This window comes from Bombus bifarius, unplaced genomic scaffold (assembly GCF_011952205.1).
Source record: "Bombus bifarius isolate JDL3187 unplaced genomic scaffold, Bbif_JDL3187 scf7180000008734_frag, whole genome shotgun sequence".
Lineage (NCBI taxonomy): Eukaryota > Metazoa > Arthropoda > Insecta > Hymenoptera > Apidae > Bombus > Bombus bifarius.
Genome location: NW_022884810.1, coordinates 3375 through 16864, shown reverse-complemented (window position 1 = coordinate 16864; position 13490 = coordinate 3375). Strand labels below are relative to the sequence as shown.

The 13490-nt window shown below is 32.3% G+C and overlaps 1 long non-coding RNA gene across 1 annotated transcript; it reads right to left on the bottom strand.

The window, feature by feature from the left end:
* Window positions 1-327: 327 nt before the first annotated feature.
* Window positions 328-12774, bottom strand: LOC117213350. Its single transcript, XR_004488633.1, has 2 exons — window positions 12734-12774; window positions 328-462 (listed from the first exon to the last, which is right to left on the bottom strand). It is a non-coding gene; the product is annotated as an uncharacterized LOC117213350 (long non-coding RNA).
* Between the last annotated feature and the right edge of the window lie 716 nt (window positions 12775-13490).

Below are 13490 nucleotides of genomic sequence, written 5' to 3'. Positions count from 1 at the left end.
AAGAGATTTTAAACGTCTCCGTATTTAATAATCGAACGGATTCGGATCCGAAGAGCGTATTGGTCCGGAAATAAGGCCGGCACGATTTATCTATTTTCCAAGAAATCGTTCATCTGTGCAATGTTTAGCATCGCAAAATAAGCTATAAGCGGAACGTAAGGTCATATTAGGCATATTATGTTATATAAAATTTTCTTCTTATTTCAGTATTCAGAATCAACCTCTGCCATATTTTCTACGTGTTCTGATTCACCTTGTATAATATATAAGAATGATAATTGCAAATATATTTGTATAATAACTCTATGATAAGCGCTTAATAATACATACAGTGAACTTGTACAGAGTAACGTTTGCTGACTGTCGGAGGCACATTGTTGCTGTCTATGCAAAGACAAGTGCCCATTTCTTGTCGAAGAACTCCAGTCAATTCTAGCGTTTCACCCACATAAGTTTTCAACGCTGAAACATGAAAATATATAGTCGTTATTTTTTAGCTTTGTCTCCATTTGATCTTTATCTTATCTGCTTACGCGCTTAATAATAGAACTAAGTTTGGTCTACGTAAAAAGTAACTTCTTTTTATTAAGACTCATATTTATTAAGATTTAATAAGATACAATTTATTAAGATACATGTAACGAAAGGCAGGAAGTAGTAACATTTTACGTGAATTTGCATGGATCGAATATGCTGATGTGCTTACGAATAAGAGAGTATTGATCGATAATTATTAAAGCCAATTGTTTGTGACATGGGAATAAGCAAAAGTCATTTTTAAGTTTAAAGATCTTTAGTTTAGTATTGAAATGTGTTTAATGTATTTTAGCAAAAGTAGATAAAATAGGAATATTAAAAACATTAAAAACTTAATATCTAGTTCTTGTATTGTCCAAAGTTGTGTTTTGAAGACAAAATTTGACAAAAATGATGCATATACAAATGCTATTTGTGGTCATTAATATATTTTTTCGTTATCGACAGAACATTTTCCCTTGATTTTATTGACATATTGGATTAATCACTTCTTTAAGTTACTCGTTGTTGAAACAACATCAAAATCGTATATTGTTTCATGCTAAAAAATCTACTAAATCCATTGACAGTGAAACGATATTTCGTATACGGTTCTTACAAGAATTATTATTATTTAAGACTAAGGAAAACGTATATACAGTAGCCACGCACACTGTGCGTATTTCTGGCGCGCGTTTCCGTTCAGTGACAGTACTTCGGCGGACTGGATTGCCGAAGCGAAAGGGTTAAAAAAATACGATAAAATCACATGTAGCTCTCTATTTGTCTAGTCGCTTTTGTAGCAATATCACTATGTCCTCTGACATACTTGAGGTTTCATACAATTCACAAATTAAATGAACAACTGTGCAAGCGAAATCGCTGCTGTAGAATCCCCGCTTCTGTAGAATCAGTCGTATGTATTTCAAAATTTAGTGTGTCGCCGGGATTAGCGTTATCCAAAGTACGCCACAGGAATAGAACATAAAGATATTTCTCAAAATTTGTTATTGCTGGTATGATATTGCTGAAATACAAGGCTGCAGTTTCTTAATGTCGTCAAAACATTCAGTTCTTTTTTGGTCAGTCACTTTTCGCGTGTGTCACGACCGGCATACTTCAAATCCGACGGACTGACGATAGAGATAAAGATGTGGCGGCACTCGGCGACAATGTATATCGCTGAAGTGCCTAATGAACCATCAACATCCCAACGGTCCTTCCATCGAAGGTTCTAGAAGAAAGAGCACGTGGCAACGATCGCGGACGCCTAGCAAATGCATGGACGGTGGGGATGTTGAGGAATGACAAAAGAAAGTAATCGGATCCGATCGAAAGTAAAATCATAAGAGTCAGTCTTAGAAAGTCACGCCTAGAGTTCGGAAGTAGATTGTAAAGTGTATTGATGTTAGAAAAAAAATAATTTTCTTTTTTTATTTTTTTACCTCAAATTCCTTTTTTATTTTGTTATTTTACGTGACACGTGCTTTGTATTGCTCTGTCGAATTTGAAAGTTTCTATTACGATAGCGGATGGTGCGAAAGACGCAAGTTTCTAGTATTTTAGAGATGTCTGAACGTCAGCTGCGTGATTATGTAACAAAAAATGGAGATATCCATTGAAATATTTTAACACGCAAGAGATTTCATGTTAAGACAATACACGCAAAGTAAATACACACGAATATAATAGTATATCCCTTTCGATGTCATTCGATTTTTGTGTCATTCATTTTTTCCCCGATATATTTGAGCGACTCGAGATAAACAGGATACACTTCTAAACAATTCCTCTCAAAAGTGGCAGGAATTAATATTTTTTCTACTGAAAACAAATAACTCTGGAAATATTGAAAATGTAAAAGAACAGGAAGCTTAAAATCCGTTCACTTGTCGATGTAATGAGCAGAACAATACATATTTGCGATAATAAGAAGAATATCTCTAATGATACTGTAGTATCGGGGAGAAGGGCCCAAGAAACGTCGAGCTAACTACAGACAATGTCGCGAGAGCCGAGGCGCTGTCGGCTCCATCAATGCATTACCGGGTCCTTCAAGTAAATAGCCTTGCCGAAAAGACCTACGTGACCCTGGCTACGAGCGTCTGCAGAACACGTGTGCGGTGGGCCTAGCAAAAGACAATAGAGTGCTACAACGGCCAGAGAGTCAGTCGAGAAGCAGAGTGCGAGTTGAGCGGACACGGAGTGTGAGTCGGCGTGCGACGATATTGTAGTCGGTCCTTTTGTTATTGAATATCACTTATTAAAATACACTAAACTTTGAACTCTACCATCATCACTTGTCCTTACTCTAAGAAACCATCAGTTACTACAATACTTTTAATACATCAAAAGGCAAATACTATAAAAAGATTCGACGCGCTCTTTGAATACAGCTACTATCAAGATGTATAAACATTAGTACACATAATTAGCCTAGATCGTGTCGAAGTAGTAAGTACGTATGTACTTTTGACGAATTTTTAAATTCAAAATTCTTTTGAAATCACGTTTAAAATACAGTTATTCTTAGAATATGATTTAAAATATAATCTTCTTTTTACTTTTTGCGTAATTTATTACGTAAATCATTACAAAGAAAGTTACTTTCCAGTTGTGTTACAAAGTAATCCACTTTGTACACAGGTATGTAATAAATTGCCAGAAACTTTGATGAGAACGAACTTTTTATTAAAAAAAGTGACATCTTTCATGTATGATTTCCTCTTCAATCTAATATTTGCTTGGTAGTAGTATATCAAATATTTTTGAGCTAAAAGTAAGTAATAAATATTCGGTAGGTTTATATGCGGAATGCATAAATAATTGTTATGAGTATTGAAAGTATTACATTTTTCTGTCTAAATCGTTTCGGTTCAATTTGGAAAATCTTATTCTGCGTGTGCAATTAATACCAGCAGCATGTCAACTCTAATGTTTCATATCACGAAAAGAGTTTATGCAAAAGACGAGTAAGAGTTAAGTTGACATCGAGTAAAGAAAACCCAATTTGAAATTGATCTAACAGTGTTTTTCTAAATTATTTCTACGTATTGTTCAACTTGTTCTTTTCTCAATATTGTTGGATTTAATTAACGCAGCGTCATATTTACGCTAATATCTGCTTGTTAAGCATAATTTTAATATATAATAACATGATCTATAACTCTTTACAATTTATATTTTATCATGGTATATGTTTTAGAATATTCTCCGGCTTCTTGTAATTTTTATTCATACCTATTCCACGTGTATCATGTTCTCTTTATTAACTTGAAACGTTTTACACGCACAGGTGTACGCGAGTACTATCAATTACACGTACATACAGAACTTCCTCAAGCTAATATTATCAACTCTAGAGCTATCAATAAATGTTCATAAAGGGGATACTTCTTCACGACATGTAGTTTAATAGTTTATTAACACATTGACTGCCACGCTTGTTTTCAAAAAAATCTGCGTCAGGCCACGCGTACAGCAGTACCAAGCGTTCTCTGCTAGGTGCTCCTATCGATATTTTAGTAATGCGAATCGCTCAAGTGGTGGTCTCAAGAATGATCTTTCGTTTCGCTTGTTCGCTACATTAAAACCGCTAGCTGTTGTCGAATATAACGAAGGAAAGTGTGGTATAGATTATTCCGATCAAATGGTTTCTTATGCCACCACAATTAGAAAAGGAATCAAATGGTACAGAAAACTTGGCATTCAATTCCTTCTGGGAATTTCTGTTGTAAACGCTTTGACGGTTTACAAAATTGCAACAAGGAAAAATATAAATATTGGAATATTGTTATTCTATAAATTTATTATTATTATGTTATTTTTATTTATTATTATATTATTTTTTTATTATTATTATATTATATTATTATTATTATTTATTATTATTTATTATTATATACAGTTATTTTATAAATTCAGAAAGATAGTTATATCCACTGTATATACTACGTACATATATGTATAAAATATATGATTTTTTAGGAATATCTCTCTACTTTAAACTGTTACTAGCAAAGATACTTTGCAAGTAGCATTCTTATATGTTGGATTACAAGCTATTTCAATTAGCCTTGTAGTGAATATACTGTACAATATTTGTAATTTTAGCGAATGTCGTGATATTGTTCTGTAGGAGTACCAAAACATAGTTATCTTCTATTAGCAAATAAAATTCTATTTTTGATGAAATTTAGTAAAAAATATTAAAGTATCCGAGGAACAATTTCTTTTGCCTGCAAAAGTCACTTTGAGCAGGTGAAATCGAATCCTCAAGATTTTGATTAACTTGTGATGATCCGAGGTACAGTAAAACTTTGCATCGCTCTATTGAAAAATATTTGTGCGCTAGGAATAAATCTCGAGTAAATAATGAGTTTACTATTTTAAAGATAAAACGTGTAACAGGCATTACATGTAAGAAATACAATGCGGGCAAAATAACAGCTCACTTGACATTTCTGTTAATTTCTAAATACATAGGATTTTTCACCAGATATTAGCGCTTTTATTGGAACAAACAAATGAAAATGAACAATTCCGTGTAACATATTTCGGAGCCATATTGATCTGATATGTCAAACATATACATTGATATTTCGAAAATTAAAAATTATTTTCTAGAGTTGACATGTTGTTTTTCAGGTAAGTAAAATTTTTTTTAATGTATACTATATCTAATTTATTAAGTGTAATTACCAGTTATTTGCCCCACTTTTATAATTTCCTTTGTATATTATATACATTATAATCTAAAACGTATTTGTTCAACGTATTTGTCGTCCAATACCGATGATTTAGTCATAGACCGAATTTCTTTTACCTGTAAGTTCAATATTTTGTCAACTGAGACTAAATTAGAAGGTGTCCGTTTAATTTTTCTTCTACCTTTTCCATAGAAAAATGTCTGAAAGTCCAAAACAGAAAAGAGAGAAATTGTCAGAGGAGAACATGAATGGGGCTTCGAAGCTACTCTTCAAAAATAAAATGGCCCAAAGACAAGTCACTGAAGCTTTCAATGTTTCAAAAACGACGAATGTGAAGTCTGGGCACACGTCGAATGCGCAGATCAAGAAAATATTATGTATTTTCCATACGATATACATAAAAATCAAATTTGAATAAGAATATGTATACTGACATCTAGAGGACTTTTTAAAACATTATTAACCATTTAGAGCAAAAGATCAAATAATTAAATAATTGATCGGTACTGGACGACAATTTTTCGTTTCCTACAAATTCCGACATTACTATTCTTGCACATTGTTAATTCGTCAATTCGTATTATTGAATTTCATAAAATTAATTTTTCTACTTTTATCAAGTTCCATTTGTGCTATAAAGTCACTTTGTAAATTTTCATTTTTATCAACTCTAGCACAAGGTACCGTGCGACTCTCCCCTGCATCTTAATTTGTATGTGATTCGAAATCCAAATTATTCGATATTTTTCATACCAAACTACGATAAAGATTCTTAACAACTTCTGCAAGATTACCTATACTAGCATTTATGACGTTCCTGTCTCACAAGATCAATAACCAAGCCTTTTCCTCGATTCTTTTTCTCTGATGAAACGTTAAATAGTTTTCTTCCTTCTTTCTGTCCGGATGAATTTTATCTTTTTCGTAGGTCATTGATATCTGGTCGCTTTTTTAAATTACTTTTTCCGTAGTTTTCATGTCACAATAAAGAGATTAAAAAATGCTGGATCAAAATTCTTAATGCTTTTCTCACCCACTCCGTACTGTTATCTTTCTGTTCATGTTCAAAATAGCGAATAGAGGTACATATAGAGGCGAATACTTCTGTGTTTAGTCTATTGACACCCCCTCCCTCTCGCCCCTTGATGAGGTTGACTCGTGTTAGATTACAATATCAGTTTGCCTAACAATCAGAACTACATGGAATTTTGGGGATATACAGGCTGAGTCTTCAACAGCAAACCACCTGAATAATTCTTTCAATTTTTTGAGACGCAGGGAAATGTTTGAAACAAAAGTTGTTTGGTTTCGAGGAGGCTATTACGCGATGGAAAAAGTTTTTCTCAGATGGACGCGTTTACGAGTTTTAAAGAACACTTTAATAGGCTTCGTTTTTTTTTAAGTGTAGCCGTGTAGTTTTGAATACCTATTTGTCCCATTGTTGCTCTTTTGAAGACGGATTTAAATATCGCGGTCATTTAAGGTCACTCAAGGTCATAAAACGTAGTAAAATAGTCCAATCGAACGTAATGTTTCAATATTCCGAAACAAAGGAAAATGGATTTACCATTTTCAAGATAAGCGGCCCGTTTATAAAACACCATTAAACTAGGAGACGCAATCAATTGGAGAAAAGATAAATTTTCTGTGACTACTTATCGTACTCGAATTCGACTCTACATCTTCGTTACTTTGTCGAAATTGCTATGTATAATAATTATTAATTATGAATAACGAAAGAAATCCTTAACCGAAAAATACTTCGTTATTCAGTATTCGTTGTTTAATATAATTATAAAACACCAATCAATAATAACACAGGTACTTCACAGCGAGATATTTGAATTATTCATCTAATATAAAGAATAAGAATTTTGGAACAAAAAATTAAACGGTTAGTACAAACATTCGATAATTGCACGAAAAAGTCCTCTACGTAGTTACACAGCCGTCGTGTCCACTTTGAGAAGGACAGATTTCCCTGAGGTATCGCGGAAATTTGGCGGTCCATTGCGATCGAGCAGTGTAACATGATCCAATATTATCAGTTATCGTTGAGACAATGTATCCGAGTAATCATTCAAAACTGAAAATTGCCTTATTTTAGGCTTTTTAAAATTAAATTTCCACTAACGCATTTGTAGGATTTCCCCGACTAAAATAAGATCAAACATGATATAATATGAATAATATTTAATTATCAATTATTAAGTAAGCAAATATGTTCCAAATTTTATCGTGTTTGGTGTCATTTTAACCAGTAAAACGCGAGAAACATATTAGCAAAAATTTCATTGATCAAAAATCGCAAATAAGAATCTTTCAACTTATCGCCAGCCTTTAACGAGGCTCTCTTTCTCTTTCATTCGCGTTGTCAATTTTGAGGAATAGAGTCGTTCCTACGTCTCCATAATTGTAACGTTCCAGTCCCGATTTTTGTGCAATTATCGAATGTAATTATTAAAATTGTATACACGACATATTACAAACATTGAATCGAATCTTCTTCTGCAAAACGTTATCGAACACGAAAAAACGAACACGAATAATCGAATCGAAAATTACTAAACGATCGGCTGTTGGATAAGTGTTTACTAAGAATCTGACTAAGTACACTCTCTTAAATGCAAATGACTCATTGAACTTTTTTGATATTAACTTTTTAATGAACGGCAATCCTCGAATAAAATCTTACTCAAACTGATAACATTAACAAAATATTTAAAAAATGTCAAAATCGGCGGTATCTCCTTTTTTTGTAAATATTTACCGGCTATTGAATCCATTGATTCTCGATTGCCTTATCTGTTTGCTTGTGTATATCTTTTATATATACATAGATGGATACACAAATAAGTTTCGTCTATGGCGAGATCAATTTAGCCACCTGAGTAACCAGCTATCTTTCGAATCAACAGATACAATACCGATACAATGATACGACATGCGATGTACATACTCGAAACGTTACAGATTGAATCAATGAATTAATGAATTAATGAAGAGTAACTGCTAATCATTGGTAGGATACACGCTTGTTAAAGATCGAAGATGTCCGTGAATTAATTAGCTTTGAAATTAAAAGGTTAGGTACGTGGGAGATTTTGCGTTTGAGGAAAATTATTCGAAGATAGCAATATGGTTGATGATACGGAAGTGTAGGGGTAATAGGGTGAATGCAACGAGCAATGTATAATAAACAATTGATAATTGGTAATAATGTATAAATAATTCGTAACGATTAAGAATAGAAGCAGATAGTAATATTTAATTAGAACCCATGTTTTTTGTTTCAACTTCCAATTTATGTTCCTTTGATAGCAAAAACTAAAATAGAATTGATTATAATAAATTTTGAATATAGGAGATTGAAAATTGAAATGGTTTATCAATTGGGCTGATTTCAAACTAATCTCGTAAAAAAGTTGTAAAGAGGAGAAATATAGCTTTAAGAAATACGCAATTAGTCGAGTGTTTACGGTACGTGCCAATAACAAGACAAGCTTTTGACTTTTGGAGAAGTCGACTGTAACAAAAATATATTATATTATATTATATTATATATTGTATTATATATTATAGCTATAATTTTAGCAGATACTGTTTATCTATTTCGTTTTGCGTGTATTAACGTCCTCATGGTGTATCGTATAGTAATTAATGCATCAGATTATATACATATCGGTGTTTGTAGGTAACACGTTATACAGAGTGGAGAAGCAGCATCAAATTGTCACGATTGCAAAATAAAATGAGTGAACGGCTGGTGAACGAGCAAAATACTCGTACAATAACAAGTGAATGTAAAGGGAGCTCTAAATTCCAAGAAATTCCATTTTATCAGCCGAACAAAATGTATAATCTGATAACGTTTTGAGGATAGTAAGTTAGGCAGGCGAAAAAAATAGGTGTTAACGATCAAGTATAACAGATACAGTAGTAAATATTCAACAATTTTTCAACCGTAATGTATTTATACACAAATCTGCGTACTTTGTATCAAAGTTTCTGTTGAAAATGACAACGTGAGTTCGTGCTCGCCATCCATATGCAGATGCGTTAGTGATAAGAAATAGTAACTAGAGGATGATGCTAGTTACAATCGATAGATTTAATCGATAGGCTTAAGATGCTTTTTTGTTTTTATCCCTAGTTTTTGTAAGCGTGTGCAATAAAGGCTTTTTTTGGCTCAGAACGGTGTAATAGATTTATCCATTCAATAAAATAATAACTACTCTGATCTTACCTCTGAGTATAGAAATAACAACAGTTTCGATACATATATTTTTATGTACAGCATGTATAAAAAGTGTCAGGGCGTATAAGTGTCCACTAGCGTGATTTCGGAGGATCGGAGTCTCTGGATCGATTGATTCATGCAAAATTTTGTAAAAATTGACGTTTGCTGGCACCGTATGCTACTTAGCACGAGGATCAAATGGAACTTTACTGGGAAAGTATATTTGGATACCATGATGTGCAAGATATTATTCTTGTATATGTAGGATTTGTATACATTTTAATCAATTTACTTTTTTTTAATCAATTTAATCCTCATTTTATCAATAAATCCAATTATTTTGCCATCTATCTCTATTACCGACTATCGAATTGTTCGTTGTTCCAAAAATGTGTTGCGCGCAATACTGGGCACTATTAAATAAATTTTCATTTAAATAATTGTTTAAATGTTAAAAGACAGAAATAAATTATTTGCAATTTCAACAAGTTTAAATATATTATTTAAAATAATGAGATTAATTGTTATTTACAAATTTTATTTTCTATTTATTCTAAAAGAAAGCTAATAAAATCAGAATCTTTGTTTGAAAGTCTTTTTTCACACAGTAGATAATTCTGTAATAATGTGAAATCACGCTGATTGCTCCATTCTGTTTATCACGGGCTATCCCACCTGCTAACGAAAACTTGTTGTTTTCTCGTTAATGTCACATTGCTTACATTCTACCTGACTGCGAAATATAAACTTGTTGCGAATAATCTCGATGTAAGATCCAATGGAATTTCAACGTCATTTCTCCAGAAAACGGTTCAATTGCGACTCATAGCTTATTTTGAAAAGTTGGCAAGTTGGTCTTCGCGATGAGTAGACGTTTGTAAAACTGTATCATCCAGAGTTGTAGAATTAGGGTGGTCCGGTCAAATAAGTGTATTTTTTATATACTCTGTACATATACAGGCTTTTCCAGAATAATTCCATACCACCAGACAGGATAAGATGTCAAACAAGAAAAAAAACATTTTTCTTTTCTTCAGCTTATTTTTGCGCGTAAACTTTTTGTATTTAAAGCTAAAGTTTGAAATAGTTGTCGATACTCTGTCACACTGAACGTATTTCATTGTAAGCTAGCTCAAGCAGAAACAAAGCCTTATGCAAGAAAACTTCATCCTCTTCCTTTGACTTACTTTTGCATACAGAAAAATCTGCAGTCTAAGTGTGCTATCCTGAGATTCCTTGATTATACATATCTTTTCTAAATTTTTCGTTTCTGTTAACAAAACTTCCATAAATGATAAAGTGCAGGTATTCCTATAGGAAAAAAATGTAAAGAAACTAAAATTAACGCCCAAACACCCAAAATTTCAACATTAACCCGCCATATATATATTGTTAAATATGTAAATTCGCACGTTCGTGGGGAGACGCGATCTCGAGGAAGTGCGCCAACGGGAGTCGTAAATTCCCGTTACGATTGACTAATCGACGCCACGAATCGTTCAATCCCTTATTTCTTTTGGGATAATAAGGGTAGTTAACTTGAAGAGAACGCTGCTATTAACAGGTTATTATATATGTCGGAGATGAAAGGAAAACCGGAGCCTTCCCTTTGCAATTTTGAGGAAGCCTTCTAATGCTTTAGCCTAGATTTTATCATAACTGTAATTAAGCAATTGTCATTTGTAATTGTTTGACATTTGTGAAAGCGAAAGTGGGTTCGAGGTGACAACTGGTCGCCGAACGTAGCCACGGTCACGGGATAAACATTTTGCCTGACGAAGTTGTGGATCGGTTGTATTATTCTCCCTAGAAATCACATAGAATTGTACTTTAGAGATGCTGATATAATGGGACACACGTTGTATTAGGAATCAATCTCCAGACAGAAACAGGTCGTCCCATATAACGTAATACGTTATAACGTCATCCCATATAACGTAATAAGTTATAACGTCATACCATATAACATAATACGTTATACCGTCATACCATTTAACGTATTACGTTATAACGTTATAACGTTATAACATATAAATTAATACGTTATAAAGTTATATCATGTAAAGTAATACGTTATAACGTTATACCATATATCGTTACATATGTCACGACCGGCATACTTCAAATCCGACGGACTGACGATAGAGATAAAGCACTCGGCGACAATGTATATCGCTGAAGTGCCTAATGAACCATCAACATCCCAACGGTCCTTCCACCGAAGGTTCTAGAAGAAAGAGCACGTGGCAACGATCGCGGACGCCTAGCAAATGCATGGACGGTGGGGATGTTGAGGGATGACAAAAGAAAGTAATCGGATCCGATCGAAAGTAAAATCATAAGAGTCAGTCTTAGAAAGTCACGCCTAGAGTTCGGAAGTAGATTGTAAAGTGTATTGATGTTAGAAAAAAAATAAAGTTTTCTTTTTTTATTTTTTACCTCAAATTCCTTTTTTATTTTGTTATTTTACGTGACACATACATCGACACTCTGTGTTACCACAGATTTTATACGAAATAGTGAAATTGGAAATTGAATACTGTATTCAGAGTTAAAATATAATGCTATATGGAAATGAAATAGCACTTCAAAGACTTGATAGATTTCGTTAATAAAATAAAGCAAAATAAATCTTTAATTCACTCACTACGAATTTATGGTATTGATTAAAATCAATGAATGTAGAGTTACTTCCGATTAAGGGTACAACTGTTATAAATTAAGAGCATAATTACATTGAATTAATGGGAAAATGTTGTTATAAATTATTGGTATAACTGTTAAGAATTAATGATGTAATTGTTTTAGATTAATGGCTTAAATGTTATAAATTAATGGCTTAGAAGGTATAAATGAATAGCTTAAATGTTATAAATTAATAGTTTAAATGTATAAAATAACAGTTTAAATGTTGTACATTATTGGCTTAGATGTTGAAAATTAATAGCTTAAATGTTATAAATTAATGGCTTAAATGTTATAAATTAATAGTTCAAATGTTATAAATTAATGGCTTAAATGTATAAAATAATAGTTCAAATATTGTAAATTAATGGCTAAGATGTTGTAAATTAATAGCCTAAATGTTATAAATTAATAGTTTAGACGTTATAAATTAATTGCTTATATGTTATATATTAATGGCTTAAATGTTATAAATTAATAGCTTAAATATTATAAATTAATTTCTCAAGTATTGTAAATTAATGGCTTAGACGTTATAAATTACTAGTTACAATGTTGTTATTTGATATTTTTTTTTATTTACCTTATATTTAAATTCTTCTTGGATGTTCACTGTCCGGAATTTCAGGCACTAAAGAGCTCGCGCGCGACTTCCGCGTTCCTTATATATCTTGACAAGATGTCGAGATGTCAATCAAACGTTAACGATCTCTTGACATAGCAAAGGACGGGTTTTCCATTATAACAAAATCAAATTGAACAATTTCTTAATTTTTATCGTAAATTGGCGCCTTCGACGATTTAATACGGTATCCATTTTTATCATTTTAATAGTTTCTACAAACTAAGACTAAATTCACACCTCCTTGATACTAGTTTTCGACTATCAATTAGTTTGAACAAAAAGGGAAAAGAGCCTAACGGCAGTCGATGACGTTACTGTGAAATATGTTATGGTATTTGAATAATCAGCCAGATAAAATTCATATTAATCATTATATTATATTATCGATATTCGTTCATTTACTCGTGCTAATTACAAAATAAAATGTTCTCTTTTCTTGAATAACACATACATCACCGTCTGTGATATTTAAATTTCTTATTTAATGCTTATTTAAAAGTCAGGTACCTTTTTAATTCCTCTCAAGTTAAACGAGTAAATTTACTCGTTATAGTTGTAACATAAAATGGCTATTTTCTTCAATACCACTTGCATCGCTGTACGTGATACAAATATTAATTATGTATCGAATAATATGTACCAATTGGCTGTAATCGCGATTAGGTATTTCTTCGTTTAATCTATCAAGAGATCTATTAGGCTATTAGCGAAAGAC